The sequence below is a fragment of the Myodes glareolus genome, chromosome 7 (genome assembly GCF_982192425.1).
Source record: "Myodes glareolus chromosome 7, mMyoGla1.1, whole genome shotgun sequence".
In the NCBI taxonomy this organism is placed as follows: Eukaryota; Metazoa; Chordata; class Mammalia; order Rodentia; family Cricetidae; genus Myodes; species Myodes glareolus.
In genome coordinates, this window is record NC_142032.1 from 44,812,381 (window position 1) to 44,827,585 (window position 15,205).

Sequence of the window (15,205 nt, forward strand, 5' to 3'; positions counted from 1 at the left end):
ATACAATGACCAGTGAGAGCAGTTTGGCCAAGTCTGTTGGGACTATACAACTTTCTTGTCCTGTCTTCTTCCCTTGTATAATCCTGGGACGACTGTCAGGACCTTGAAGACAGAACTTAGACAGGCAGTCTGCTATTCCTTCCAATGCCCGTGACACTGAAATAAATCCCTTATCACTATCCCTCCACCCTGTTGGCATATTTGGAATAAGTGGTCAGATATAGCATTATAGGGTTCTCCCGAGAACCAGGCCTCTGGCTTAGGACTCCAGGACACAAGGAGATACATTCAAAGGAAAGAGACAGACAGAAGGGGCCATTCTATTGTGTGGTGAATGGAACCTTCACAGCAGATCAAGGGAGCCAGAGTGAGCCTGAAGTAAACAAGCTGGGAAGTCATCCTGGAAAGCCAGTTGGGTACTGCAGAAGGAAAGGCATTCCCTCCAGAGGAAGCAGACTCCTCTGAGACAGCTGTAGGGAGGGGCATAGGCAAAGGAATTCAGGAATGGGGCTGGAAGAGAGCCCAGCTCACTTCATGCGAGGCTTGGCTCACATCCTAGAAAGGGAGAATGACTTAAAGACAGCAGGGTGTCATTGGCAGACTCTCAGCGATGCCGCCTCACACAGCAGAATTATCTGTATGTGCTCTGAGAATCACTTTTGCTTAACGCAGTAACATTTTCTTCACCCATTTGTTGGCTGACGTCACCTTTTCCAGGTCTATGGAGAATGTTGCAGTGGACACTGGAGTGAGGAGTCCTCTCTCAGACCTCAGTGATTTCAGATGGACGCTGCGAGTGGGCTCGTTGGGTCACATGACAATTGTGTTTTGAATATATTTGAAGAACCTCTTCTACTGCCTCTCAGAATGGCTTCACGGCTTTGCTTTTCTGTTCTGTGTGAACAGAGATGGCTTCCTCGGCACCCATGCACGTATTTGCCACCTTTTTCGTTTGGTTTGGTTTGGTTGTTTTCGTGAAGATGAACTCTCATGTGGGCTTGCTGTACATTTCTCTGACAACTGCACACACACACACACACACACACACACACACACACACACACACACACAGAGGCCATGGTTTGCACCTCTCTCCCAGTATCTCCATGTGGCCCCGAGACTGATCAACAGCTAAGCGGAGGTCCATAGCCTCAGCTCATCCTGGTTAATGTGACTGTTTTCCCAGTTACTATATGGTCTTAAAACGGTTGTCTGGAGGATAGCTCTAGAAGGCACTAGAAGGAGTCAATGGGAGAATGCTGGACTCCTTTTGAGGTGATAAAAGCTAGACAAAGGCCTCATGATGTTCGTAAAACCACCAACAGGCATGAAGGATGGGATTGGGTAAGGTAGACCAGAGAGGTGCCTACAGGATGTCTTTTACAGAGGATGTAGGGAGCCTAGCAGGGCCTCCTGGCATTTCTCTTGCTAACGGAACCACCAGATAGCTATTGTGCCATCAAGTGTTGTGAATGTCTGTGTCCAGAACACCAGACTCCACAGCAAGCTCATGGGAGGGTATGTGAGCTGCTGAGCGGCATGGTCTAGACTTTTACTCCAACCAAGTTATGGAATAGAACTGGGTGGGGGCTGTCGGGGGCACAGAGGGAATAGAGCTGGGTGGGGGCTGTTGTGGCACAGAGGTCTTTTCACCCACAGATCACTAGGGAAACCAGGAATGTTAAACACAGGGGGTGTCTAATCAATGGAGGAGATAAAATAGCTGCATTCCACCCACAAAGCTGAGAGAGGATATTGTTAATGACCTGTGACCTTTTGATATCTACAGGGGCCGATCTCTCTCTTCCTAGACTGTTATCTTTAGCTCCCAGTTAATAAAAGAAATTATTAAGGGAGAGATCACATGTATTTTATGACCTGCTGATCTCTATGCGATCTCAGTCAGAGATCACACTAGATTCTAGGCCTTTTAGCTATGGAATCCACCTCTGCAGTCACGTGTAGTCACCCATTAAGCTTCAGTGTGCACTGGCAGTGGGAACGGTTGTTGCCTGGAAATTTTTTCCAGATTCTACTATATTGAACATTTTTACAGTAAATCATCTGGCATCAAACTCGAGAATTTCGATCCAGTCTGAATGAATCAAACTGAGCCTGGTTTTTCTTCTCGTCTTCTCATCTCTTGGTTCATCTCTCCGCCTGTCATGATACCTGTAGGGACCCCATCCTAGGGCATTGCTTAGCTTTGAGATGAGGTGCTACAGGAGGAGAAGATGCAGGAGAAATAGAATTGGTTTAGAGCTAAGGAGGGCAAATTTTTGTTAGATTTCACGGCCTCACAATAATTCTTCTCTGGCACCGTGTTCAGTTCAATGGGTTCCTTGAGGCGGTGCCACCCTCCTGACTCACCAGGCATCCCATCCAGTCTACATCTATGGCTTTGCCCACAAACTCATTTTACTTGATTCTTTTCTTTTTTTTTAAGATAAGGTCTTGCTACATAGCCCAAGATGGAGTGGAGCTTGCTGTGTAGCTCAGACTGGCTTTGAACTCCTGTTCTCCTCCCTCAGTCCCGGGAGTCCTAGGACTCTACATGTACATCACTATTCTTGGCTTCAAACATTTTCTTAGTTAATTTTATTTTGTCTCTGTATCTGTCAGTGCAGGCTGGTAACATCTAACTTATACTAATGTATAATACAAAATACGTTGTTTTAAAAAGATTTATTTTTATTTATGTGTCCTTATTTTGCTTACATGTATGGAAATGTTCCATATGTATGACTGGTGCCTATAGAGGCCATAAGAGGGTGTCAGGTCCTCTGGGAACTGAGTTACAGGTGGTGGTATGTTTGGGTGCTGGGAACCTGTAACTTGAGTTACAGGTGGTGGTACATTTGGGTGCTGGGAAATACCTAGGTCTCTTCAAGAGCAACAAGTGTTCTTCAATGCTGAGACATCTCTCTAGCCCCAGCTATAAAATTCTAAAAGCCTTGTTGAATCTACACAATGAGACAGCAGGGCCCTCCACGGGTCTCTTCTGGAAAGCTGCCTCTCTTCCTGACTGTTGAGATGACTGACTGAATTCATATTTCATACACAAATCTTCTCTATAAACTATTGTCCAGCCTCACCCATAGTCCTGACAGAGGGATTGGTCTGACCCCACTCGTGGTCCTGACAGAGGGAGTGATCCACTCTCACACATGGTCCTGACAGAGGGAGTGGTCCGGCCTCACCGTGGTCCTACGTCACACAAAATAGTAGACCACAATCTAGTCAAGTTGTCTGCCACTTTTGTGACTCATGTCACCCATTCTCTAAAGTCTAGTAACATCTTCCTCATTTCTAACACTTCAATATTCCATCAAAAACATTTTGATATTCCAGTTTCCAGCAATATTCTGTTCATGATGATTATAGCTTTTCTACAGTTACAGAACTCTTATCAAGTTTCTGAAAACTCAACAGCCTTTACAAATCTTCTAATTCTACTTTCACATTTTAGATATTTGTTATGTCTCACTGTCCTGTACTCAAATCTGTATCCGTTTGCTTAGACTGCCCTAACAAAGAGCCATAAGCTGAAAGGCTTTAAAACACACACACACACACATGGGAGAGAGACACAGAGAGACAGAGACACAGAAATCTATTTTGTCAAAGAGGTTAGAAATGCAAGGTCATGATATAAATAGAGCCATACCCAACTGGAACTCCAGATCAAACCCTCCTCTTCTTAACTGCTGTTGCTGATTGATAACCTGCTCCTCCAATCAGTGAACCCATTTCATACGATGCTCTCTTGTCTGTTTGTTTTAAATTTCCTGGCTTATGAGGATCACATGGGATTAGAATCCACCCTAGCGATCACATTTGGAAGTCCGTTCCCAAAGGAGTCACATTATAGAAACTGGAAGGTAAAACTTCAACATCTTTTCTAGGTGGGGATAATTGTCACAACTTAGCACATGGCAGTAGATGGTGATAGCAGATGTGTGTAACATCAGCCAGATGAAGACAGAGAGCATTTCCAGTGCCAAAGGCTCCCTTAGCCCCTACCCTCCAGTAACCCCCAGCACAGCCTCTGTTCTGAACATCACAGCTTTGCCTCATATGCAGAATTTTTATTTCGTTTGTTGCCATTTGAGAATCAAAATAGAAAGAAAATTTTCAAATACTCATCAGGAGGATTTGTAACAATGAATTGTGAAAGATTTTACTTTTGTTTTAAAGTGTGTGTGTGTGTGTGTGTGTGTGTTTGTGTGTGTGTGTGTGTGTGTGTGTGTGTGCATGTAAGGGTGTCCACAGAGGTCACACTCAGTTTGGGACTAGGAACTGAATGTGAATCTTCTGGAGGAGCAGGATTCACTCTTAACTACTGAGTCATCTCTCCAGCCAGCTAAAACACTGATGAGTCAGTGACAGCCTGCACTTGCAGAGCTGGATTTTAGCCACTGGGGACATAACCCTACCCAAACATCATACTTAAAAAAAATCTATTTGTCTTGTTGCCTGTGTCCTTTGTTTTGCAGAAGCTTCTCTACAGAATGGGAAAAGATCTTCACCAACCCCACATCGGACATAGGGTTGATATCTAAAATATACAAAGAACTCAAGAAATTGGTCATCAAAAGAACAAATAATACTATTTTAAAAAATGGGGTATAGACCTAAATAGAGATCTAATACTCTCAACAGAGAAATATAAAATGGCTGAAAGACACTTAAGGAAATGCTCAACATCCTTAGTCATCAGAGAAATGCAAATCTAAAAAACTCTGAGATGTCATCTTACACCTACAAGAATGGCCAAGATCAAAAACACTGATGACAGCTTATGCTAGAGAGGATGTGGGGTAAAGGGAACACTCCTCCATTGCTGGTGGGAGTGCAAACTGGTACAGCTGTTTTGGAAATCAGTATGGCAATTTCTCAGAAAATTAGGAAATAACCTACCTCAAGACCCAGCAATACCACTTTTGGGTATATACCCAAATAATGCTCAGTCATACCACAAAGACAAGTGCTCAGCTGTGTTCATAGCAGCATTATTTGTCATAGCCAGAACCTGGAAACAACCTAAATGCCCCTCTACTGAAGAATAGATGAAGAAAATGTGGCACATTTACACAATGGGGTACTACACAGCAGAAAAAAAAAATATTGACATCTTGAGATTTGCAGGAAAATGGATGGATCTAGAAAACATCATATTGAATGAGGTAACCCAGACCCAGAAAGACAAATATAATATGTACTCATTCTTTTATTTTATAAAATTTTTTATTTTATAAAATTTACTTATTTATTAATTTACTTCTATGGTATAGACAGACACTCATGGTAAGCTATACTATGCCATGCCACGCCAGGCCAGGCCAGGCCAAGCCAGGCCGTACTGCTTTGCAGGGTAGGGGCCCTCGACTCTAGTGTTTCCTTGCTTTAACACCTGTCAGCTATGCTTTAGTATGTTCCTTGAATTTATGACATCCATGAAGGAGATTAAGCGCCGCTACAATATTTTGGGGAATGAACTTCATGGATTGAAACTATAACTTTTTCTAGAAACAGTTTGGGAGATAGAGTTGAACAGGTACATTCGGAGAAGGGTGATCAGTTAGGAGTTCAAAGAAATGCAAGAAGTAGTAAGCATGGTATGGACAGAGAGGAGAGGTCATCTCAAGAACAAGCTAAATGATACAATCACTAACAGCCAGTGAGTCACTGGAGACCGAGAGGTGAGACGTGGCATCACAGCATGCATGCATGCAATTGCTTGGCTGGTTCGAACGCAATGACTCAGTCAGCTTGGCATGCAGTCTAAGACACAAAAGCTGGAGGGCGATATGAAGCCCAGTAAGACATGAAGAACCCATTTGTCAATCCAGAAGAGAGAAAATTCCTTATCTCTTCTTCTCCCCCTTTTTTACTCCAGTAGTCAAAGGCTGCTTGTTTGTTCCCGGATGCCCAGACCTGAAATAATCACTCTGAAACTATATTAATTACAACGCTGCTTGGCCAATCAGCTAGGCATATTGCTAGCTACTCCTTATATCTTAAATTAACCCATTTCCGTTATTTTATATTTTACTATGAGGTTTGTGGTTTGTTGCCTCTTGCTTCTTGGGCAGCTACAAGTTATCTATCTGACTCTGCCTTCTTTCTCCTCTAGCTCTACTTGGAATTTTTGCCTTGCTCTATTCTGCTCTGCCATAGGCCCAAAGCAGCTTCTTTATTAGCCAATGGTTATAAAACATATTCACAGCATACAGAGGGGAATCTCACATTGCCTCCCCCTTTTTGTCTCAATAAAAAGGAAGGTTTTTTAACTTTAACATAGTAAAATTACATATACAACAGTTATCAAACAAGAATTATAGTTACAATACTTAGTTCATTTACATTTGATAAATTAAGGAAAATATTCTATCATCTATCTTATCTTTATGAATCTAAAATTTTATATCTAATTTATCTTTTATAATTATAAGTATCTTTCTTTAATTCCACCAAAGACTCTAGAAGGATATAGTATTACCTAAGTAAGCAGAAAGTGCATTGTAAGCAACTTCCAAAGCTCTAGAATTGACAAAGACATTTTGCTACCTGGACAGTCAACCAAAGCTCTTCTGTAATGTTATGGCATCCATCTTGAGCCTACAGTCCCATAGTATCTGTCAGACTTTTCCATGAAACAAGAAATTTGAAGTACTGTTTTGCCTTGTAATGGCAAAGTTCATCAGATGCTTTATTTTGTGTCCTGCAAAATGCCCAGCAGTTCTTTCATGAAGCAGGAACTCCAAAGGACTGTCTCACCTTTAAGCAAGTTCAACAGTCATTTTTCTTTGATTTCCTGCATATCCAATTCATATAGTATAATATCAAACAGTCCAGGCAAGAGAAGTTTCTTTCCCAAATGGTTAGCAAACTCCACAAGGAGCCTCTTCGATGCCCATCATCCTCTTGAAGTAGATTGGTGCTGCCAGGAGCAAATGTGTCTCATTGTCATGAAAAGTCCTAAGTTCTTAAAACATTTTAAATGCTATATTCTGTTAGTCTTTGAAAGGTTTGAAGAATACCTATTCATTTGAAATATGTCTCTGTACATCTAGAAAACCTAACTAACATGACTATGAGTTTGACTATTATAAATGGCTATCTATTGATTTGCATTTCTTAACTATACATTACATTTTTAAATAAGCTGCACAAGCATAATACCTTAAACAAGAGCAGAAATACATATAACAAAATTGACCTTAAACTTATATCAATAGACCAAGATCCATACAAATGCAAAATATTCATCTCTATATTATACTCCCTTTTCTGGTTCTGCAAATGCAGAAAGAGTGCAATCATTTTTGGGTTAACAATCCCTTTAGTGGCCCTGGGAAGCTTTATCAGACAGTCAGGGAGTGAAGGGTTTGATAAAGAAAATATTGCATAGTTAAAATACATATTGCATAGCTAAAATGTACGTGTAGAAACAGGTAAAAGGGCCTGTTCTGTTTCACTAGATAAGAATGTGCAGAAAGTATTATCCCAGCCCCCTGCAGATGACTGTTGCCTGAGCCTGAATCCCTACAGAGACCTTAGATTTTAACTAAGCCAGCCTCCTGTTCAGACGTGTGCTCTAAACCCACCTCCTCATTCAATGGTACACAAAACAGACATGCAGTGTTTCCAGGCTGCTGGTTGGTCTCCACCAGATCACATTCCCCACCCCATGTCAACTTTTCTGTCCATGTATCTGTCTATCTGTCTTTTCTTCATGACCTTGTTGCCCCAATCAGGTTAAGTCCAAAGCTCTTCTGGTCACAAAAATTGGGTCTTGAAGTGCAAGTCTCCAGCAGAATAGAACCTATCTAGGCGCACGAAGAATATTAGTCTCTTTTCTACTTTGGCTTTTCTCTGGGCTCGCATTGTTTGACTAACTGTGTGTTGACACATTCTCTATGACTGAGTGATCAACGGCAACACTTAGTGAAGTTGAATATGGACCACGATGTTTTTGCAGTCCCGTGTTTCTTGGAGTAGTGGGATGGGAGGTGTTGAAGATGCTGTGTGGGGTTTGGAAATTACTGAATGGAGCTAAAGATTCTCTAAATAAGATGATTGGCTAAAGGAAACAAAACTGGAAACTTACAGGAAGAGCATGGTGTAGCTGAGAAGATTCCAGAGAAGTGAGAGGTTTAGATTAGAATGGGTGAGGTGACTGAAGGCGGAGCTTAAACATGGATTTCACATTCGTCTTGACATGGTCACTTACTGGAAACTTTTTCTTCTGTATTGAACCATTTAGCACTGTCTTTGAAGTCCATGAACGTTTCAGATGGAATGAACTTGGTTATAAGGCTGCCCCATTTGCTGGGCAGGAATCGCGAGAGCAAGGCTCTTGGGCAAGGATCGTCCAAGGACTAGTGAAGTTCCTTAGAGGGAGAGACGGCACATGGGTGTGTAGAATAAATTGGGCTACACTGTTGTCACCCTGAATGTTTCTCTTGTGAAGAGAACTTCTGACTTCAGGAAAATTGGACTGAAAGGCCAGTACATCTGCTTAGGGATTTTTAATTGTGGCACAATTTGTTTCTTGGGCAGGATAGTTATTTGCTGGCTCATCTTGTGCATCATAGAATGTTTAGTAATATCCTGACTTCTACCAAACAGATATAAAAGAACAGGGTAATTGTACATCAGCTTCCAACATGGTTTGGAGAGCAACTGATCTGTCAGCCTCCTTGCCTGGGAGAAGCAATTTCTCTCTGAATTCCAGGAAAACCTTTTAAAATGATTTGGTGAGGAAAGAGTGGAGCTGATGGCGTGTGAAGCAAAGAAAAGGAAGAAGAGATGGGAGACTAGAGGGGAAAACAGATGAAGAAAGAGTGTCACAAATGAAGAGTGATGTGTGCATCCACCTGCTCCTGGTCCCAGGCTGTGGCTCCCACACAGGCCTGAGGCTTATGCAGAAAATGAGCCACTGTTCTGTGCAAGCAGCAGAGGCTGGACTCTGGGCAATAGCTTGTCCTTTAAAACAACCACTATCCTGCTACTTCTTTTTGTTTTTTGTTTGTTTGTTTTTGTTTTCAAAACAGGGTTTTTCTTTGTAGCCCTGGAACTCACTCTCTTGACCAGGTTGGCCTTACATTTGCAGAGATCTGCCTGCCTGTGCCTCCTGAGTGCTGGGATTAAAGGTGTGTGCCACCATGCCCGGCTAATCGTGGGAGTTCTTACCAAACTCTATGTGCCTTGCTTTCAGAGAACAGTGCATATTTTCTCACCGCTTCCTCTCTGAAAGCCAGTAAGATAGGTGAGAATATTATCCCTGCTTTGCAGATGAAGACACTGAGGGTGAAGGAGAAGTTGAACTCTTTCAGGTGCAGATACACGATTTGGGTGTTTGTCCGTTGCTGTTCTAACGGAGGTGCTGGAGATGGAACAGAGTGTCTCGTGCTAACGTGTACTCTGCTGTTGAACTATGTCTCCAACTCCGGAAGAAGGATGTGAGTGGGACTAATGGCTGACTTCCGAGCAGAGAGTGGGAACGTTCCAGCTTAGTTGGCCTTCAATCCGGATCCAATAGGAGGTGAGTACAGAAAGAATTCTTTGTCTCCTGTGGCAGTGCAGGCACACGTGGGTCTCTGTGCCTCCAGGACTGACCTTGAACCCAATGCCAGTCGGCTCTGGCAAGACAGCTGCCTCCTGTGATCGGATCCCACTCTCCAGCTGGTACATTACCTAGCTTTTCATCTCCTCTGCTCTCCCTTGGCCTGCGGGTCCTCAGGCTACTCGATAGCACCTTGGCCAGAGACTCAATGACTAAGGAAAGGAGAAGAAGGAAAACTTAACTCAACCCTTGTTACCTGAGGCGGCAGCTGAAACCAATGCCCACAAAGGGAGTTTTGTGTTTCCCATGAATTTAAAATGTTCCTGTCACTCATGCTACCAAAGGTCCTAAGCTGGTGATTAAGGAAAGAATGCAATCATTGTGCGAGCAGGGTAGCTTATGAGGAAAACTTCATAGAACACGTTTAATACATTAAAAACCTTAATCCCAAGGAGCAGATGGCAAGGAGAGGGTTCTGCATCATTGATTCTGCCTTGATTGGCAAGTAGAGGAGGTGTAGAGGAAGAAGAGAGCCATGGAAAGGCCTTAGACCTTCAGGGGCTAGGCATGGAGTGTGAGCAGTCTTCTGTTGTGATTGACAGACTTGAGCTATGGAAGTCTTTGTTCACTGGGAGGGTCTTTCTCCGCAATGCATCTTACTTTAATAATATTCATGCGCAGGCATATGTTGCTAATATTCTTTCCCAGGCAGAAGCTTAAACAACATATATCTCTCCTTTTAAGGCTCCAAGGACAAACAGAGGCACAATTTTGCCAAAGTTTATCCTGGAGAACCAATGATTTCCCTGGGGGTCGGAGTGCTCCTCCCTGCCACAGGAAAGACCTGGTAAGCCTTAACCCAGCAGGAATGAGACTTTCCCTGTAGCCAGTCAGATGGAGCTGCTTGTGCATGTACCCCATCCCCCTCTGTATACTCAAGCTCCTCCCTGAAGCCACAAGCAATTAAGGCAGAGTTGTGTTCAGCAGGTAATAGGGAGTAGTTAGATATGCAGATGAAGGGATGAAGGTCTTGTGACCCTCTCCGCCTTCTAAAAGGAGGTGTGAGCAACAAGCCCAGCTGAGATAAACCTTTTCCAAGGGACACAGCTGACCCTTGGGAAAAAATGCTAATTGTTTGACTCCTAGATAGTCACTCACAATGCCTAGATGGTAAACAGATTTTCCCTAAAAGTTCATTCATAGCGCATAGTTTGACTTACTGTGCCTGCATCTAGAACTTGTCCAGTCTAGATCAGACTACTTGGACCTTATTTTCTGATGCTCCAGGAAGTGTTTGGCTATGAAAAGGGAGTTGTAAGAGTCACTGGGCTCTCTAGGTCAGAGTGTCCTGGGTGCTTTGTTTCGGGGTGTTTGTGTGTGCAGTTTGATACAGGTGGGGGTCTTAGGTTGCTAAGTGCATTGTTATGAAAAGTGTGTGTAGTTAGCTGACGTTAAGAGGGGTCTCCAGCTGCTAAACTTTCTCTACCCTTGCCCGTTCCATTATTGGGAAAGGAAGACTGACTTTATTGGAGCCTGAAGGTGTAGCTCAATTAGTAGTATGCTTGCCAAGCATGCACAAGGCCCTGGGTTCAATCCCCAACACTGCATATAGGGGTGTGGGGATGCATGCCTGTAATTCCAGCATCCAGAGGTAGAGGCAGGAGGATCAGGAGCTCAAGGTGATCCAGGGTAGCATAGCCAGTTTGAGATCTATCTAAGGTATACAAGTCTTTGTCTCAATACAACAAACCATCCTGGCTTTAGCCTAGAGGTTCACCGAATGCTTGCGTACAAGCTTAGGACCAACTTTCCCTTGGCGGGTGGGGTGATTCTATTTCATTTCTGAAACAAGAGGTGAACGTTCCTAATTTTGACTTTCATTTCTTTTTTCAATTTAGTCTTATAAACTTCCTGAATGTCAGAAAAGTAAAATTTCTCCACTGCTCTCTGCCCTCCCTTTTATGGGTTTCCAGAGAGGGCATTTCTATTTTAGTGAGTAAAATAAAAAGGAAGAATTTTATTTTATTGAGAATGTTGAGTACTGCCTGCAGTTTATGGCATGGGCCATGTGCAGCTTCTGGGCCAGCAGTCCGTGTCTCAGAGGAGGGCGGTTGGACTAGCTAGGGCGCACAGTAAAAGCCGCAGAACTGCAGGGTGTGTTCATGATGGCTCACACTATGTAAGGTTCTAAAACACCTTTAACTTTTATCAAGAAATAGTTCAAATAAAAGCAATGTGGCGGGAAGGCCATTAGCTAAAGACCAGATATGGAACAGGACAAGAGAACGTTCAGAAATCTATAGCTCCAGGGAGGTAGCAGAGAAAAACTAGATGCTCAGTAGCAAAGGCTTCTATGATCTTTAAGATCATAGAAGGCTGGGGGTTGTTTGCACAGCGCAGCCTTTTCACGTGTGCTTTCTGTGTTACGTGTAGTTCTACATACAGCTTCACATATACATCTCCTGCTAACATCTTAAATCTGCAGGAAGAGCAGAGCATTTAGGGTTACAATAGGTCTCAGGCCATACTCTCTGGAGTGCCTCTATCCTAGAGACTCCAGCTGGTCTATTTGACTTCGGCTGGGAGTTTCCAGTTTTCCCTTTTGCCCTCTTGTTTGCCTCCTAAGATTTTCTCAAATGTTCCAGCTTTTGTATGAGTCAACCTCAGGCCTGCTCTCCCCCTCTGTGCTCACCACCCCGTTCCACAGTGTTGAAGATGCCCCTGTAAATGGAATCCTCATGGCAATGAGAATGTTAGAGAGCGAGAGAGAGAGAGAGAGAGAGAGAGAGAGAGAGAGAGAGAGAGAGAGAGCACTTTGATGTGCTGCAGTGGTGACTCTAAGTCTTCCTAAAGGCTGAGCACACTGACACCGACCACCTGGAGAGACCAGGCTTTTCCAGGCATCACAAAGCAGTGGAATTCAGTGTTCAGGAAATGCAAATGACTAAGAAGCCTGGTACAGTCCCTTCTGAGTTACTTCCCCGTGTTAGCCAACCGCTGCAAAAGATGCGCAGAACGGAGGGACTTTGCTTTTCCTTCAAGCCCTTCCTTTCTCACCCTTTAGGAAGCAGTTGGTTGCTGAAGGTATGCTTGCTGTATCTGAAATAAAAGTGCGTTGTTTTGTTCCGTGCTTCTGATGCTCTGGGCAGAACAAAATGAATGGTGTGCGCATGTTACAACACACTCAACAAGATCACATAATTATGTGGAAATCTAATAACCCCACTTGCAAATTAACTGTTCATACATTTGCATTTAAAATTAATGTGGGACTGGAGAGATGACTTAGTGGGTAAAGGTGACTGCACCCACCTGACGGCCTGAGTTCCATCCCAGGGACTCAGATGGTGGAAGGAGAGAACATATTTACACAGGTTGTCCTCTGACCTCCACACACACGCTGGTATATGCACACAAGCACACACACACACACACCAAACAAACAAATAAATAAACAAACACTCACACCTGCGATCTCGTGTATTGGGAACTTGAGGTAAGCTTGCAGACAACCTTGGGAAACCAGCAAAACTTCTGTCTTATGATAAATGAATGAGTGCATAAGTGAATAGGGAAATAAATAAATGTTTAATACCAACACTGCTTAATAAAAGGAAGAATGGTAAGTTCATACTAGTCATTGAAAATGTTTTCTACTTAGAATGACACTGAATACCTACCAATTATGAGAAATATGTTGTTTTATTCTAGTATGTTGAATGGTACTTTCCCTGTGTTTTGAACAAAGTCCTTTTTTTTTTTAAATTTTGCTCTGCAGTACACAAATTATTTAGCTTTCCTTGTCTTTGGTTGGACTGGAGACCATATTTTGGGAAGTCACCATCACATTCTGAAGTCAGGGCTGATAAATATCAGAGAATGTATTTCTCTGGGTTATCACTAATAATGACACCTGCCTAACTTGTATATGACATATTTGTTCCTGTACTTTCGTCACCTTATCTCTGTGATACGAATTATCATCTTCCAATCAGAAATTCAGAAGACAACACTCTTTTCTAGACTCTTCCCTACTTCCAAAGACTCTGGCTTACCTGTTAGCCCCTCTGCCCAAGTCAGAACGTGTCACGCCTCTAAACAGAACCTATGTCTGACGTCCTCTATTACAAACCAACATTAACGTTGTAGATGCCCTGTATTGAGTGGATACAAATTCCCTGCTGCCACCAAGCAAAGAAAAGTGGATTAAAAAGTTATTTTGTAATGCTGGAATATTACAAATGTTTCCTTCAGAGGCCTGTTGTCCAGTACTAACATTCTCCCCTCTCTTTCTTGCCCAAATCGTACTTGTCCTTCAAGGACACATGTGTTGTTGGGCTTCTGGGGTGTTTGATGCTAGCTCAGGTTGTATTCCTACCAGTGTCTTGATCCTGATGTTTACCAGTGCCCCTTCTGCCTCTCCTGTGAATGGTCACAGCATTTGTCATTGTTCTATGATGCAGGAGGAAGGACATGAGCCTGCCACAATTCCCAGGAAGATCTCCATGTTTGGTTCCAATTGGCTGAACTCTCACCAACCTCCACTGAGTTGTGGTAGAGGCTGATTGGCGTAAATTGAAGATTATTTAAACTGATTGCCTTAACAAAGAGGAAGTGAAGTCTACTGATGTGTTTCACTGTGCATTTTATTTTTTGATGTTGGTAATGGAACGCAGAACCTTGACCATGTTAGTGTTTTACCACTGAGCTGTGACCCTCGGCCCCCCTCTCATTTTAAATATAAAATAAGAAGTGCTTTAAAGAGAGGGGTCTGTTTAACACACCTATTGACATCTAGTGCCAGAGCTGGGCCTGGCCCTTGGTCAAATACAGCACCGTCTTATGATGCCATTTGGGAAGGCTGCACACTCATATCTTTTATCTCCTTCCAGACACTAAGTTTCCAAAGGCCAAAAATAATGTCTCTCTGTATCATAACACTTAGCTTAGGACTTTCAAAGGGCAAAAAACCCAAAAACTTAATTAAGACATTTTAATTAACTTTGTTCTTTTACCCCATGTGTATGCATGTATGGGCATGTGTGTGGGTGTGGAGGTGGGTGCGCACATCTGTGTGTTTAGAGATCAGAGGACAATCTCAAGTGTCATCCTCAGGAATGTTGTCCTTGAGACAGTCTCTCATTGGTCCAGGGCTCCCTAGGTAGGCCAGACTGGCTAGCTAGCCCTGGGATTCTAAGCATGATCCACTACAGTGGCCTTTTACATGAGCTCTGGAACTCAGACTCAGCCCCTGATGATTGTGAGCAAGGCATTTCCCCCCTGAGCTCTCTCCCCGACTCTGGCTTTGTTTTTGATTCTAGAACTGGGCAGTGCTCTGTTGTATTTAAGGGAATGAGTTTCTCCAAAGGGACAGGGCAGAAGAGGTTGTTTGCATAGTTATAAAGAGCTGGAAAAAGCAGAAGCAACAGAACACAGATTCGTTGAGTCAAGGTTACTTTCTTTTGAGACAAGGTTGAGAGTCAGAAGGATGGAGAAATCACTGGTTGGTTACCATCTGGGTACTGGCTCCAGTTCCAGTTTCGAGCACTGTGGCAAAACTTCGAAAGCAACCCTAGGAGGAAAGGGTTTGGTTTACTTCTGCTTCCACATCACAGTTCCTCATTGAAGGAAGTC